The following is a 17,968-nucleotide window of genomic DNA, read 5'->3' as shown; positions in this document are numbered from 1 at the left end:
AGAATGAGTCAACCCTCTGAGGCTTCTGCAGCAAAGTCACATCTCTCCCCTACTGAGAAGGAGAGATCATTGCTGCTGTGCTTATTGGCTCTTTAAGTCCCATTTTCCTCTTTGGGAGAAGGAATTACAGGGAGCAGCATGGTTAGCAACATGCATGACGCCCGCTACCCCATCCTTAGTGGCAGATCACTGCTTTCAGCTGGCTTTAGGATTTCACCCATTTACCTAAGACTTCCCCCCCTTTCGGGACCGCAACTGGAGAGTTTTCAGTATTCTACCAGCCTCGGCTATGGGAGGGAGAGTCAAGCAGGGGCATACCCATTCCATTTCTAGCTTGAGCAGTGGCTAGCGAGTGGAAGGCAATCAGCTATAAGCCAAAACTCACCCGTGCTGGGCAGCAACAGCACAGGAGAGAGTCGAGGGCGGAGACTCAAGTTTATTTTGCCAAAGAAGGCAGTGGTAAATGAGTGCCATATTTTGACCAAGAAAACTCTATGGATACACTACCGGAATGATTGCAGATGGAGGTGAGGCGTTCTGGGAGAGATGTCTCCATAGAATCGCTATAAGGCGGAGACAACACAACAGCAAAAGACAAGACCTATAACTAAGCACCAATTAAGTCCTTGTTTCCTATTCTCTGAGCAATTACTGTGTTTGGAGCACTGTACACTTCATTCTGTCATTATAGGGGCTTTCAATATCTGCTTGGACAGAATGCTGTTAGGGAATTAAGGACTGTCCTTTCAGTGGCGTGAGCCTGCTTGGGTTTGGTATGATATGTTAGTGGAAGAAATTGCTAGTTGGCAAGGAGCATGCCTGGATGTGTGTGGCATCAGAATGGGAGAGTCCTTCAGAGCAAGTGTGGCCAATGGAAAGAGCAAGGACGTGGGAGTCAGAGGACCTGGGTTGTAATTCCAGCTCCTCCACTTGCCTGCGGTGGGACCTTGGCAATTCACTTCACTTCTCTGGGCCTCAGTTACCTCACCTGTAAAATGGGGATTATATCCTCCTCCCTCCGATTTAGACTCTGAGCCCTATGTGGCTCACGGACTCTGTTCAGCCTGATCATCTTGTATCTACTCCAGCGCCTACTGCAGGGCTTGATACATAGCACTTAAAAAATACTATTTTAAAAAGGTTTTCCTTAATGTGAGAATGTGCAAGAACACTACTCCCAAGTCTAGGAATACTCAGCACTTGTGGAACATAAAATAGAAATTAAAGACACAGTACTTGCCTTCAAGAAGTTTACAATCAGGTGAGGGAGAGCACATTGTTCTTGTCTGTCTGTCTCCCCCGATTAGACTGTAAGCCTGTCAAACAGCAGGGACTGTCTCTATCTGTTGCTGACTTGTTCATTCCAAGCGCTTAGTACAGTGCTCTGCACATAGTAAGCGCTCAATAAATACTATTGAATGAACATAAACTGATGAATATGTTTGAGCTGAGAGTAAGAAAATGGTCTTAAACCCAGTAGATCAATCAACCAGTAACAAACAAATGGATATTCATCCCATCCTCAATAATACAAGCAAATCAGGTTGGACACAGTCCCTGTCCCACATCGGCCTCACAGTTTTAATCTCCATTTTACAGATGAGGTAACTGAGGCACAGAGAAGTGAAGTGATTTGCCCAAGGTCACACAGCAGACAAGTGGTGGAGCCAAGATTAGAACCCATGACCTTCTGACTCCCAGGCCCATGCTGCTTCTGAACCTCACAGCACTTATGCTCATCTTTAACTATATATTGTAAATTATTTATTTATATTAATGTCTGTCTCCCCCTCTAGACTGTAAGCTTGTTGTGGGGAGAGAACATGTCTGCCAACTCTCCTGAATGGAACTCTCCCAAGCACTTATTACAGTGCTCTGAAAACAGTAAGTGTTCAATAAACATTGAATGAAAGAAGGAAGGAAGGAATAAGCATTAAATTGGAACTTCATGTAGGACAGGGACTGCATTTGACCTCCTTATCTTACATTCCCCAGTGCTTAGAATAGTGCTTGACACATAGTAAGTGTTTAACAAATACCACAACTATTATTATTATTATTATAAATATATGAATGCTGAAATGATTGACTAGATAGTCTAATCAGGAAGATGAAGGCAAGGAGTGTGTGGATTCTGCAGGCTCCACATTTTTGGAGACAAAAATAATGAAAGTAGCTCAGTTTATGCTAGAGAGAGAGAGAGAGAGAGAGACAATGCCAGCGTTAATTGATGGTAGAATTTTCTAAATCCAAAGAATCTGGATCAGGCAGTGGCTGTTCCTTGGGCATTCTTCATCAACCTTTCACTTGTGGCAGGAAAGACAAATAGGGACCTTTTGAGTTGATTCCTGACCCACCCTTGACCACTAATCACCTCTGCAGAGGCCTTAGACTGATTTTCACAAGAGAAACCCTAAATACCCAGCAGAGGAAGTTGCCATTCTAGTTAGAAAGAGAGAGCTACTGTTTCTGACAAACAGGAAAAAACACCACCGGAGTGGTTACATTGTCCTTTTGAGTCGTCTGGAAAGGACCAAGTTCTTTAAACCAAGAGATGTGGAAATGTTGGTGCTACATGTCAAAATTTCACATCTTTGTGCTACCCACTCATACCAATTCTGAGGTCCTAATGCCTACACCAACAGATTCATTGCAGAATTTTCCTCTGCGTTTCTGAGAATTGGATAAGGGCACCTGGAATGAAGTGAAAAGGAAGACCCGATTTTCCTTTTACATTTTAGCAGCCATGGCCAGATCCATATTCATTCATTCATTCAATCATATTTCTTGAGCACTTACTGTGCACAGTGCACGGTACTAAGCACTGAAAGTACAATACAACAATAAACGATGACATTCCACCACCAAAATGTAAAGAAGGCAATTCCCCCTCCTCTGAGTAATAATAATAGTTAATAATAGTAATTAACTGTTAAGCGCTTATTATGTGCCAGGCATTGTACTAAGTGCTGGGGTGGATACAAGCAAATCAGGTTGCACACAGGCCCTGTCCCATAAAAGGCTCACAGTTGTCATTCCCATTTTACAGATGAAGGAACTGAGGTACAGAAAAGTGAAGTGAATCGCCCAAGGTCACACTGTAAAGAAGTGTCCTTCTGACTCCCAAGCCTGTGCTCTATCCACTAGTCCACGCTGTTTCTCATGCTGCATGCTACACGCTGCTACAAACAGTTGTATTTGTTAAGCACTTACTATATGCCAAGCACTGAATTAAGAGCTGGGGTAGATACATGATAATCTGGTCCCACATGGGACTCACTCTCCGAGTAGGAGGTAGAACAGGTATTAAATCCCCATTCTGCAGATGAGAGAACTGAGGCACAGAGATGTTAAATGACTTGCCCAGGGTCACACAGCAAGTAAACTGTAGAGCTGGGATTAGAATCCAGGTCTTCTGATTCCTGGAGGGCCCCAGGATCCATTTACATTTCTTATTTTAACTTTAGCCCTGGAGGAAAAGAAGGGGTAAAAAATTACACCTCTCAGTGCAAGAGATTCATTCATCCCAGTCCTCCTTAGGCCTGGGAATAATAATCACCGAGTTCTTTCATCGCCTCTTGCCCTCAGTATAAATTCGCCAACAAGCCCCTGTCTCTGGAGACACAGTTGGCTTTATTTTAGATTTTGCTGCAACAGCACTAGTTGGAGGATTTGCTTAAGTGGTTCTGCCGTAGATAGCTGAGGTTAAAAGTATTAACAGGCTTCACACAAACCAAACAAGAATGTGTCGATAGACTGCACAGGCTAGAGTCAAGGTAACAAATTGGCCTCCAGATTTCTAGCATCCTCTCCTTTGACATTACCCAGTTAGTCAATCAGTGATATTTCCTGAGGGTTTACTATGTGCAGAGCACTGTTCTAAGTGCTAAGTACAATACAACAGAATTAGCGGACATGTTCCCTGCCCATAGCTTACAGTCTAGAGGCTGGGGAGATAGACATTAATATAAATAAGAAATGTATACTATGTAATTATACAATGTATAATTTAAAGATACATACATAAGTACTGTGGGGTTGGGGGGCGGGGGGTGGGGTGGGGCGCTCTAACCAATCCAGTTTGATATTTCCCTGGATTTCTAGAAGGACCTGGGTTCTAATCCCAGCTCCATCACTTGTCTGCTGTGTGACCTCAGGCAAGCCACTTCACTTCCCTGGGCTTCAGTTACCTTCTCTGTAAAATAGGGATTAAGACTGTGAGCCCCATGTGGGACAGGGACTGTGTCCAACCTGATGAGTTTGTATCTACCCCAGTGCTTAGAACAGTGCTCAGAAGAGCTTGAAAAATATGATCATTATTAAATAGCCGATGTGCCAGCTATAACTCTGGGCATCACAAGGCTCTGGAAAGTGTAATGATCCATGCCCTCCTTGTCTTGGAGGTGCCTCTTACAGGTTCAGGGGAGACAGGCACCCATTCCCAGAAGATGCAGAGCCTATAACATACTCGGCACCCATAGAGAAGTGGCATGGCATAATGGATAGAGCACGGGCCTGGGAGTTGGAAGGACCTGGCTTCTCATCCCAGCTCTGCTGCTTGTCTGCTATGTGATCCTGGGAAAGTCACTTCACTTCTCTGTGCCTCCGTTCCCTCATCTGTAAAATGAGGATTAAGACTGTGAGCCCCATGTGAGCCCCAATTTGCTTCTACCCAGCCCTGCACTTAGTACACTACCTGGAATATAGTAAGTGCTTAATACCATTATCATTATTATTATTATTATTAATGGCAAATCAGTCCAACAGAAGGGTCCAGTCACATCCCTGGTGTGGCTTTGAATCCCGGCTCTGCTACCCCAGATTTGACAGGGCATCTAACTACTTGGTCCCAAAGATGTTTGAGCTTGTGTGAAAAGAGACGACTTTTCTGTTGGAACCTGGGGAACATGCGTGAAATGTCTTCCTCCAACCCAACTCTCATGGAGGGGAAGACGGCTCCTCCTGTTTTTGATGTGCCTCGGGAGAAGAAAAGGTGGGGAGGGGCACTCGAAAGCTAAGAGAATGGCTATACCTAGAATTAACTGCAGGGAAGGAGAGTTTAATGGCCCTACGAGGGCCAAAATCTCTCTGATTTGTGTTTTTAATTTTGAATGGGCTTCTTTAATGTTGATTCTGTCGATAGCAATTAACAGGCAGCTGATGAAATGGGGAAAATTCTTGAGGGCCTGTTACTGTGGGTCTCTCCTTATACTATCTGGGGTCAGGAATGTGGTAAAACAAGTCTAGACAAACTGCAAAATACGATAAATGCTTTAATCTATTGTGCTCTAGTGGTTTACATTAAGGAGGCTTTGTACTGTCAAATATGAAATGTAGTGTTTAACTGAAAATGAAAATGAATCTTCTAGATTTGACTTAATTGCCAGTGTTTAGAACCTCAACGCAGGTTTCTCAAAAAAAAATATGTTAAACCTCCAAGTTCCAATATTTCTTGAAACATCGGAGCAACTGCAGGAAGCATTCGAAGGTCATAAAAACTTTGCAGCTACTGGAACTCAACACACAAAGTTCAAATGTGAAATATTTTGGATCAGTTTCTCCCCTCAGAAGAAGTGATCCAGATTTTCTTTTTTAATGGTGTTTATTAAGCACTTACTATGTGTCCAAACACTGTTCAAACGTTTGCACAGGTTAAAAGCTAATCAAGTCAGACACAGTTCCTGTCCCACAAGGTCCTCACAGTCTTAGAGGGAGAGCTGTTATTTAGTTCCCATTTTACAGATGAGGAAACGGAGGCCCAGAGAAGTGAACTGACTTGCCCAAGATCACACACCCAAGTGATGGAGCTGGGATTAGAACCCTGGACCTTTTGACTCCCAGGCTCATACTCTATCCACTACACCAAAAAAAGTACTTAGAACAGGGCTTGGCCCATAGTAAGCGCTTAACAAATGCCATTATTATTATTATTACCTCTCATTCAGGTCTTTGCTGCCACTCTCTAGCATTCATGTAGTCAGTCTCAAAAAGGAGGTGAGGAGGCTCTTTCCTCTCCAGCTTCATCATCACCAGTGGTATTTATTGAACCCTTCGTGTGATCAGAGCACTGTACTAAGTGCTTGGGAGAGTACAGTACCAGAGTTGCCAGTTACCTGCCCTGTCCACGTGCTAATCAGGTGAGCTCGGCAGCATCTGAGAAACTGCTAATTCTACTGCTGCTGCCCAAGCATTCTTTCTGTTTTGTGTAACCAAGAGGCTTGTGAGACAAGTTTGCTGCCACCTACTGAATCACCACCAGCCCTGGGTGTTTGACCTGGATTTTAACCCACCCAGTGATTTGCACACCAGACTCCTGGCTAAGGCCTTTGGGTTCTGAAATCCAGACTTGATTTGCTAAATGCATTTCATTTGTTACAGAAGGCAAAGTGGGACTCTGGTCCTGAGAGTGACAGCTCCGGGAAAGATCACGGGCCTGGGAGTCAGAGGACCTGGGTTCTAATCCTGCCTCCACCACTCATCTGCCGTGTGACCACAGGCAAGTCACTTTGCTTTTCTGTGCCTCGGTTTCCTCATCTGTAAAATGGATTATTCAATACCCTTCCTCCCTCCCACTCTGTCTGTAAATCCCACATGGGACAGGGACTGTGTCCAATCTGATAATCTAGTATCCCTCTTCATAGCTGACAGATGATCACTCTCCCCACCCTCAAAGCCTTATTAAAAGCACATCTCCTTCGAGAGGCCTTCCCCGACTAAGTCTTCGTTTCCTCTTCCCCCACTCCCTTCTGCATCACTCCTGCCCTTGGATTTGCACCCTTTATTCACCCATCAACCCCACAACAGTTATGGACATGACGGTAATTTATTTATATTAATATCTGTCTCTCCCTCCAGCTCATTGCGGGCAGGGAACGCCTATTAAGTGCTTAATGCAGTGCTCTGCACACAGCAAAAACTCAATAAATACGATTGATTGAGTGTACCTACTCCAACGCTTAGTACATAGTAAGCACTTATAAAATGTCATTATTATAAAACCACCAAAGGAAGTCTCGCTGAGTGGATTGGCACTGGCTAGACAAGAAAGAATGCCAGGCAGAAACTGGAGAGACGCTCAACTGGCTGGAGTTGCTGTAATAGTGACCTCAGGCACACCACTTAACTTCTCTGTGCCTCAGTTTACTCATCTGAAAATTGGTGCTATTAACTCCCACCTCACATGGCTTTATGAAGATGAAATGAGATAATGATAATTATTATTATTGTTACTAACATGCATTAAGTACTCGATGTGAAAGCACTTTGGAAAAATTAAAGCACTCTACAAATTCAAAAGTTGTCCTGTGTGATGAGATAGTTTTTTATTATTGCTCATATCATCTTCATCACCACCATCATTATCATTGTTGTAACAAGGGGTGTTGCAAGAGGGTTTTATTACTACCTAGTGACTGAATGAATGCCCTACCCTGACAACTTTCAAATTCATTCACTAATTTGATTCCACTTGCAGTCTTAGTCCAATGGCAATTCCAATTCCAATTCATATTCCAGTTTCAACTGCGGTCACGTATCTGCCCCTCTAGATTGGAAGCTCTTTGGTGTGTTCACCAACTCTGTTATACTGTACTCTCCCAAGCACTTAGTACAGTGCTCTGCACACAGTGAGCATTTAATAAATATGACTGAATGATTGACTGATTAATTGATTCATTCCACTCCATTCAATCAATCGTATTTATTGAGTGCGTACTGTGTGCTGAGCACTATGCCAAGTGCTGTGGGTCCTGGATAACAGATACAGAATCAGGGCCAACCAACTTTTTGGGGGTGCTATTCAAGACAAGATGGGGTTCCTTGCCCATTGTGAACTCTAATGACTGTAAATGTTAATATAACATAATATATTATGAATTGATATTTACCCCACCCTCAACCCCACAGCACTTATGAACCTAATATTAATTTCTAATTTATAACATATTTATATTAGTCTGTCTCCCCCTCTAGATTGCAAACTCAACATGTTTACCAACTCTGTTGTGTTGTACCCTCCCAAGTGCTTAGTTCAGTGCTGTGAACATAGTAAGAGCTCAATAAATACCGTTGATGATGATAAATTATTTATCTTAATCTCTCTCTCCCCCTCTAGGCTGTAAGTTCCTTGTGGGCAGGGAACATGTCTACCAATGCTAGTGTATTGCCCTCTCCGAAGTGATTAGCACAGTGCTCTGCACATCTAGATGCTCAATAAATACCACTGATTGGTTGAATGATTGGGGAGGAGTTGAAAGGAGAAGCAGGGGAACAACATTGAGAGAAACAACACAGCCTAGCCCTGGGAGCCAGAAGGATCTGGGATTTAATCCTGACTCCACCACTTGTTTGTTGTGTGACCTTGGGCAAGTCACTTCACTTCTCTAGGCCTCAGTTCCCTCATCTGTAAAACCGGGGATTTAAGAATGTGAGCCTTATGTGGGATGTGGACTGTGTCCAACTTGATTAGCCTGTATCTACCCCAGTGTTTAGTAGAGTGCCTGGCACATAGTAAGCACTTAACAAATACCATTAAAAAATAAAAAATAAAAAACCTAAAAACCTAGCCAGAGAGTCATTCAGCCTTGGGGAAACAGGGGAACTGATCTCTGAAGGCTCACTAGTGTGGGCAGAGAATGTGTTCATTCATTCATTCATTTTTATTGAGCACTCGCTGTGTGCAAAGCACTGTACAAAGCGCTTGGGAGAATTCAATATAACAATTAACAGACACATTTCCTGCCCACAACAAACTCACACTCTAGAGGAGGAGACAGACATTAATATATATAAATAAATTACATGTATAATTCATCTGTTTATTGTTGTTGTACTCTCCCAAGTGCTTAGTACAGTGATCCGCACACAGTAAGTGTTCAATAAATACAACTGAATGAAAGATTTTTTTCACCTGCAACATGGAGCCTATTCCAAAGGGAGAGGAATTCCTGTCTGTCCTACCCTGGCTCTCTCCGCCCCTGGTGAATGGACCCTCCAACTACAATAATAATAATGTTAATAATGTTGGTATTTGTCAAGCGCTTACTATGTGCAGAGCACTGTTCTAAGCGCTGGGGTAGACACAGGGGAATCAGGTCGTCCCACGTGGGGCTCACAGTCTTAATCCCCATTTTACAGATGAGGTCACTGAGACACAGAGAAGTGAAGTGACTTGCCCACAGTCACACAGCCGACAAGTGGCAGAGCTGGGATTTGAACCCATGACTCTGAATCCAAAGCCCGGGCTCTTTCCCCTGAGCCACGCTGCTTCTCCAGCCACGCTGCTTCTCCCAAACAGTCCGGCTGCTGTGGGAAACATTCATTCATTCAGTCGTATTTATTGAGTGTTTACTGTGTGTGAAGTGCTACACAAAGCACTTGGGAGAGTACACTGTAACAACCAACAGACACATTCCTGCCCATAATGAGCTCACAGTCTAGAGGGGAAGACAGGCATTAATATAAACAGATAAATAAATAAAGATCTATACATATGTGCTGTGGAGATGGGAGGGAGGATGAATGAAAGGTCAAGTAAGAGCGGTGCAGAAGGGAGCTGGAGAAGAGGAGAGGAAGGCTTAGTCAGTGAAGGGTTCTTGGAGGAGATGGGCCTTCAATAAGACTTTGAAGTGGGGGAGAGCAATTATCTGCCTGATAGGAGGAGGGAGGGCATTCCAGGCCAGAAGTAGGATGTGGAGGAGAGGTCGGCAGCAAGATAGAGGTATAGTGAGAAGGCACAGCAATGGGATCAGGGTCTGGGAGAAACAACTGCTTCTAGGTCAATGATCTGGCATGCTGGACCCTCAGCAGCTGCAAGGAGGCCCTGTGCCCTGCCTCCACCAAGGCAGGGACCATAGAGAAGCAGCATGGCCTAATGGATAGAGCACGGACCTGGGAGTCAGAAGGACCTGGGTTCTAATTCAGGCTCCGTCACTTGTCTGCCGTATGGCCTTGGGTGAGTCACTTAACTTCTCTCTCCCCCAGTTACGTCATCTATAAAATGGGGATAAAGACTAGGAGGGACAGGGACTGTGGGACAGGGACTGTGTCCAGTCTGATTAACTCGGAACTACCCCAGCAGCTCCCCCAGAATATAAGCTCATAGCGGTCAGGGAATGTATCTATTTACTGTTGTATTGTACTCTCCCAAGCACTTCATACAATGGCTCTGCACACAGTAAGCGCTCAATAAATACGAATGAATGAATGAATGAATGAACTGTGCCTGGCACATGGTAAGCGCTTAACAAATACCATAAACAACAGGAAGGGTGGTAGGGACTGTGGTATGTTTGCAATGTTGTCTAAGGCACTGGGTGAGGTCGCCAAAAATCATCCTTATCCCAAGGTTTGTTGTTTTTTGTAATGGTATTTGTTAAGCTCTGACTTAAGCCTTACAGATGCCTCCTTTTTTATCACTAGATAATGGCTAGATGGTAAGCTTGGTTGCGCAGGGAGGCATCTTCTATCAGCTCTGTTGTATTGTCCTCTCCCAACCACTTAGTACAGTGCTCTGCACACAGGAAGTGTTCAATAAATACTACTGATTAGATGGCAGTCTCTCCAAGGGCAGGACTTAAGTTTGTTACTTCCTTTTGTTTCCCAAGTAAACACACTTCTTCTATGGACACATTTTTTATGGTACTGATTAGTGCTTACTATGTTCCAGGCACTGTAATAAGCGCAAGGGGAGACACAAGCTAATTAGGTTGGACACCATCACCCATATGGCACTCACAGTCTTAATCTCCATTTAAAGTTGAGGTAACTGAGGCACAGAGAAGTGAAGTGACTTGCCCACAGTCACACAGCAGACAGGTGGCAGAGCCGGGATTAGAACCCTTGTCCTTTTGCCTCCCGGGCGGTGCTGCTTCTGAGCGTGGAGCCTAATGAAAGGCCCTCGGATGGAGGTCTGGAGAATCCCCTCGGTGAGCAATCCAGTCCTTGTCAGGGAGAGTGACGGCACCGTGGCTTCAAGTAAAAATGTTCAGATGGCCAAAGGGGAAGCAAAACTCCCTACTGACAGCCCTGCTGGGATAATCTGACTGAATAGTCACCTTCCCATCTGTGGAAAAATCAGCCTGAATTTGAATTTGCTTCAGGCTCTGAACCCCAGAAAGCTCTTCTGGGCTGAATTCTTCACTTCCCTCACAGAAACTGACTCAACACATCATCCTGGGCTCCAAAGGACAGTTTAACAGGCTTTCAACGAATTCTCTCCCCACTGGAGATTTTCTAGGCAGGCAAGAATTGCATCCCATTCTAGTTTCTAAAATGTATAATGCAGGAAGCTAATAATTGGAGGATTTGTTAAGCACTTACTTGGTGTCAAACACTGTTAAGCAGTGGAGTAGATACATTTCAGTCAGCTCAGCTCAGACCCAATACCTGTCCCATATGAGGCTCGTAGTCAAAGGGAGAGATCAGGCCTTTAATCCCCATTTACAGATGAGGAAATTGAGGCACAGAGAAACCAAGTCAGTTGCCTAAGGTCAAATAAGAGGCCAGTGCTTAGAACAGGGATTTCCAGACACACAATCCTGTACTCTTTCCACTAGGCCATGCTACATTCTCCTTACTTGCCTAGTATCTATCAAGATAGATCTCCTGGGCTAGATTGTAAAATCCTCGAGGACAAGGATTTGTGGTTCTTTAGGATTTATTAATATGACTATCAATGATGTCTCTGGACAGAGTAAGCACTCGATAAGAACTATTGATTGATTAATTGGTTTCCTCCACAATTGAACCAAGGCTTTTTCAAAGGCTTTCTGGATTCACAAACTTGATTTTCCTTGTCCCAGACTCGAGAGAAGCTTTCCGGTTCGGATTCCCAGTGTGGTCCTAACTGCGATATTGGTTTCAGGATGGGGCTCAAATTGTTGCTGTAGCCTTCCTTTTTTGTATTTTAATGGCATTTATTAAGCACTTACTGTATGGCAGGCACTGTTCTAAGCCCTGGGGTAAATACAATAATGATGTTTTTTGTTCAGCGCATACTATGTGGCGGGCACTGTACTAAGCGCTGGGGTGGGATATAAGCAAATCAAGTTGGACACAGTTCCTGTCCCACTGGCCTGTGTGACACTGGCCTGTGAATGGGTCTCTTCCCTTCCTCCTTCCCTTCTGTCCTTCAACAAGTTTACAGTCTATAGGGGGGAGACAGATTAATAGAAATAAATAAATTACATATATGTACAAAAGGGCTGGGAAGGGGGATGAATAAAAGGAGCAAGTCAGGGCAATGCAGAAGGGAATGGGAGAAGAGGAAAGGAGGGTTTAGTCATAGACGGCCTCTTGGAGATGTGCCTTCGGTAAGGCTTTGAACCAGGGGAGAGTCATTGCCTGGCAGATATGAGGAGGGAGGACATTCCAGGCCAGAGACAATGGAGGAGCAGCATGGCATGGAGGATAGAGCATGGGCCTGGGTTCTAATCTCAGCTCTGCTGCCTGTCTGCCGTGTGGCCTTGGACAAACCACTTCACTTCTCTGTGTCTCAGTTACCTCATCTGTAAAATGGGGACGGAGACTGTGAGCCCCACGTGAGATCCAATTTGCTTGGATCCACCCCAGCACTTAATCCAGTCCTTGGCCCATTCATTGTTAGGCAGGGATTGTCTCCATCTGTTACCCAATTGTACATTCCAAGTGGTTAGTACAGTGCTCTGCATACAGTAAGTGCTCAATAAATACGACTGAATGAATGAATGGCATATAGTAAGCGCTTAACAAATACCATAATCATTATTATTAATTATTGTTACCGGCAGAGCACTGTCCCAAGCGCTTGGGAGAGAACGATTCAACAAAGTGCAACTCAACAATTCAACAATTCAACAAAGTGCAACTCTGCACCCAGTAATAATAATAATAATAATGTTGGTATTTGTTAAGCGCTTACTATGTGCCGAGAACTGTTCTAAGCACTGGGGTAGACATAGGGGAATCAGGTTGTCCCACGTGGGGCTCACAGTCTTAATCCCCATTTTACAGATGAGGGAACTAAGGCACAGAGAAGTTAAGTGACTTGCCCACAGTCACACAGCCGACAAGTGGCAGAGCTGGGATTCGAACTCATGAGCCCTGACTCCAAAGCCCATGCTCTTTCCACTGAGCCACGCTGCTTCTCGTAATACACAGCGCTCAATAAATACGTTTGAGTGAGTGGGGGAATGAAGTAACGGCTCAATAAATACGATTGATTGATCTATAGACACCGAAATAAGGAGTAGCACCACTGGAAGCCAATGCGGTAGTAAGAGGAGAGAGAAGGGCGCCATCTATCGCACAGACCGCACCACTGTTGTCGCTGCTGCTTTTTGAGGCTCAGGTTAGGCTGGAGAGAAGCAAATATCAGTCAGCCAATCAATCAGTTGTATTTATTAGCGTTTACTGTGAGCAGAGCACTGTACTAAGCGCTTGGGAGAGCAGGGTGTTCATTCATTCAATTGTATTGATTGAGCGCTTACTGCATGCAGAGAGTACTGTACCAAGCATTTGGTAGAGAACAATAAACAGACATTCCCTGCCCACAATGATCTTACAGTCTAGAGGGGGAGACAGACATTAATATAAATAAATGGCAGATATGGAAATAAGTGTTGTGGGGCTGTGTCAGGGGAGAATAAAGGGAGCAAGACAGGGTGACGCAGAAGGGAGTGGGAAAAGAGGAAAGGAGGGCTTAGTCAGGGAAGGCCTCTGGGAGGAGATGGGCCTTCAATAAGGCTTTGAAGGGAGGGACAGTAATATAATAATAAACAGACACATTCCCTGCCCGCAAGGAGCATACAGTCTAGACGTCATGGACCCAGCCCGGGGGACCACTACTGCCTCAATAGCAGGGAGACCAAACAGGGAAATGGGCTTCTCGTTTGGCTGGCTGACTGAGACAGTGGGTTTGCTTCACCCTTGGCTGGCAAATATGTGGTCTCCATGCCAGCTGGGTCCTTTGAGTGGGGTCTTTTGTTTTGTTTTGTGGTATGGGGTAAGTGCGTACTATTTGCCAGGCACTGTACTATGCACTGAGGTAGAAAAAAGCTAATCAGATTGGACACAGTCCCTGACCCACATAGGGCTCATAGTCTTAATCTCTGTTTTACAGATGAAGTAACTGGCCCAGAGAAGTGAAGTGACTTGCCCAAAGTCTACATCACAGCCAGGAAGAGAACCCAGGTCTTTCTGACTCTCAGGCTCCTGCTCTATCCACTAGGCCATGGAGATTCTTAGTGGAAAGAGCACGGGCTTGGAGTCAGAGGTTATTGGTTCTAACCTGTCTGATGTGTGATTTGGGGCCAGTCTCTTCACTTCTCTGTGCCTCAGTTACCTCATCCGTAAAATGGGGATTAAGACTGTGAGCCCCACGTGGGACAACCTGATTACTTTGTATCTATCCCAGTGCTTAGAACAGTGCTTGGCACATAGTAAGCACTTAACAGATACCATTATTAGTATTATTAAACAATCCTGCTCCAGAGACCCACTGAATTTCACCTCACCACTCGGAAACGAGAGAGGTAACAGTCACCGCATTTGGAAGCAAAACTCGAAACCTCTCTTACAAAGATTTTGATCGTAGCCACATCAAAGGAGGATGGCGGTGGGTAGGAGTAGGTTGAGAAAGTGAGCTAGAATTCTTGTTCCCTCAAGGAGGAAAATAAGATCCTTGTGGGAGAACAGGTCTACTAACTCTGTTGCACCGTACTCTCCCAAGCACAGTACAGTATTATTACAGTACTCTGCGCATACAGTAAGGCTCAATAAATCCCAAGGGTTGATTGATGGATTCTTCCAGCTATTTGAAAACCAAGAGTCTCTTTCAGCCCAATATCAATTAGCCAAAGAGATGGTATTGTTTAGCGCTTACTATGTGCCAGGCACTGTACTAAGTGCTGAGGTAGATACAGGGTAATCAGGTTGGACACAGCCCATGTCCCACATGGGGCTCACACTCTTAATTCCCATGTTAAAGATGAGGGAACCGGGGCCCAGAGAAGTGAAGTCACTTGCCCAAGGTCACACAACAGGCAAGTGGCAGAGTCGGCATTAGAACACGTGACCTTCTAACTCCGAGGCCTATGCTCTATCTGTTACATCTTGCTGCTTCTCTAAGTCTGGTTGGAGACCCCAGATAAGTGTGTGTGGGAGTACAGCCTAAACAGCAATCAGTTCATCAGTAGTATTAATTGAGCACTTACCGTCTGCAGGGCACTGTACTAAGAGCTTGGTTGAGAGTCAAGTAAAATTAGTAGACACGGTCCCTGCCCTCAAGGAGCTTACAGCCTCGCTGGGGAGACAGACATTAAAATATATTTCAGATAAGAGGAAATAGTAGAGGAGGCAGCCAGGGAATTTGTCTGTTATATTTTTGTGTTGTACTCTCCCAAGCACTTAGTACAGTGCTCTACACACAGTAAACACTCAATAAATACGAATGACTGATATATGATAGGGGCTCCAGGGGATTGTGAGTACTTAAATTCTTAGGGATTTGAAAGTGCCACCCTGAGAGTTTGGAGAATATAAGGGAAGGCAGTAACAAGAGCTTGGCCCCCAAAGCTGAGAATCTAGGGGGCCCCAGTCCTCAATCAATCATTCATTCAGTCATATTTATTGAACGCATGTGCGATCAATACAACCAAGTTATAACTAGGGAGCAGGCCAATTCCAGATGGGAAAGGGGAAGGAAGCACTAGTGATAGGAAGGCCCCAACCCAGCCCTCCAGTCTCAAACTGGGGTGCCTCAGCACCCCTCCCTTGTCAGGTCTGGTAGAAAATGATTGCTGGGGTGGATTGCATGGACAGAAGAAATATTTCTTTTCAATTAAAAATAATCCCAGCAGATCTTGGTCTGCCTAGAAATGTGCTCATTAACACAAACAAAATGCTTTTCTTAATGGTATCTGTTAAGTGCATAGTACAATACCAAGTGCTGGGGAAGATACAAACTAGTCCTGTTAGACACAGCCCATGTCCCACATGGGGCTCACAGTCTTAATCCCCATTTTTACAGATGAGGAAATTGAGGCCCAGAAGAGTGAACTGACTTGCCCAAGGTCACACAGGAAACAAGTGGTGGAGCCAGGATAGGAACTCAGGTCCTTCTGGCTCGCGGGCCCAGGCACTATCTACTAGGCCAAACTGCTTCTCTAGTGCTTCTGGGAAGGGAAATTTGATCAGGTGCAGGGGTAGGAGAAGATTTCAAAGACTGGTACAAATTTTTTTTATAATGGTATTTGTTAAGCGCTATGTGCCAAGCACTGTTCTAAGCACTGGGATAGATACAAGGTAATCAGGTTGTGTAATGTGGTAATGTAATATAATGTGGGGCTCACAGTCTTAATCCCCATTTTACAGATGAGGTAGCTGAGGCACAGGGAAGTGAAGTGGCTTGCCCAAGGTCACACAGCAGACAAGTGGTGGAGCCGGATTTAAAACCCACATCCTCTGACTCCCAAGCCCGTGCTCTTTCCACTAAACCATGCTGCTTTGTTTGTTATCTGTCTCCCCCTTCTAGACTGTGAGCCCGTTGTTGGAACGGGATTGTCTCTATCAGTTGCCAAACTGTACTTTCCAAGCGCTTAGTACGGTGCTCTGCACACAATAAGTGCTCAATAAATACAGTTGAATGAATGAATGAATCTGCCACGACTCTACTACCCACCCTGCAAAAACGGTTCTCTGGAGTGGGTGTATCTTCATAGCTGGACTAGTTGCAAAGCAGAAGCATTAAGACTAGGTGACAAGCAGCGTGGTCTAGAGGATAGTTCATGGACCTGGGAGTCAGAAGGATCTGGGTTCTAATCCCAGCTCCAACACCCATCTGCTGCGGACCTTGGGCAAGTCACTTCACTTCTCTGTGCATCGGTGAGCTCACCTGTAAAACGGGGATTAAGACCGTGAGCCCCATGAGATGAGGGACAGGGACTGCGTCCAAGCTGATTATCTTACATCTACCCCAGCGTTTAGAACAGTGCCTGGCAAAGAGTAGGTGCTTAGCGAAATACCGTAAATAACACAGTAAAAAAGGCTGAACAGGGCTGAGCCTTTCAGAATTTAATCAACATCTTCTGCTCCATCTAAGGATGGAGGGGGAGGGGGATGGGTATGGGTTGGGGGGCGGCGTAGGGAACTGGCCATTAACAGCCTTTAGACACTCGGCATGAGAGAGACACTCGGCATGAGAGAGCATTCCAGTTGGACAGCTTTTTCCTTTTTAAGAGAAGACTTCTTCATTTCAAATCGCTGCCGTTCCTGGAGTTATCCCGCAGCATAAATGGATTCAAGAGAAACCCCAGCCACCACGTGAGAAGCCAGTAAAATGGTGCCATCCTCACCAGACCGATCAATCAATCAATCGGTGGGATTTACTGAATGCACACTGTGTGCGAAGTGCTGTACTGAGCTCTTGGGAGTGTATAACAGAGATAGTAGACAGTGAGTGAGGGTGCAAGTCCAGACCTTTGACCAGGGGTGTGGGTGAGAACAAAGGAGTCAAAGAGATGAGTTCAGAGATGGGGGGGGTGGGGAGGCTCAGGGGGATGGGGGGGAGTGGGAGGGACACAGGGTGAGGGTGAGGAAGGGACAGGACAATGTCATTTGTGGGATCCGGCAGGATCTGGAAGACACATCATAATAATAAAGATAATAATCATGATGACAATATTTGTTAAGGGCTTAAGCACTGTTCTAAGCGCTGGGGTAGGTTCGGGCTAATCAGGTTGGGCACAGTCCCTGTCCCAAATGGGGTTCACAGTCTTTATCCCCATGAGAATCAATTAATCAATGGAATTTATTGAGCCCTCTAGACTGTAAGCTTGTTCTGGGCCGGGAATGCGTCTGTTTTTTGCTATAGTGCAGTCTCCCAAGTGCTAAGTACAGTGCTCTGCACAGAGTAAGCATTCAATAAATATGCCTGACTGGTTGTGCATACTAAGCACTCGAGAGAGGACAATGCTATAGAATGATTAGACAC

General features: G+C 45.0%; 1 non-coding gene across 1 annotated transcript; it reads left to right on the top strand.

The window, feature by feature from the left end:
* The first annotated feature begins 237 nt into the window (after positions 1 to 237).
* LOC114816316 lies at positions 238 to 375 on the top strand. The gene has a single exon (XR_003764079.1). It is a non-coding gene; the product is annotated as a small nucleolar RNA SNORA7 (small nucleolar RNA).
* The last annotated feature ends 17,593 nt before the right edge of the window (positions 376 to 17,968 follow it).

The sequence above is a fragment of the Ornithorhynchus anatinus genome, chromosome 13 (assembly GCF_004115215.2).
Source record: "Ornithorhynchus anatinus isolate Pmale09 chromosome 13, mOrnAna1.pri.v4, whole genome shotgun sequence".
In the NCBI taxonomy this organism is placed as follows: Eukaryota; Metazoa; Chordata; class Mammalia; order Monotremata; family Ornithorhynchidae; genus Ornithorhynchus; species Ornithorhynchus anatinus.
The sequence above is the reverse complement of the archived record's forward strand: the minus strand, read 5'-3'. Positions and strand labels throughout refer to the sequence as shown.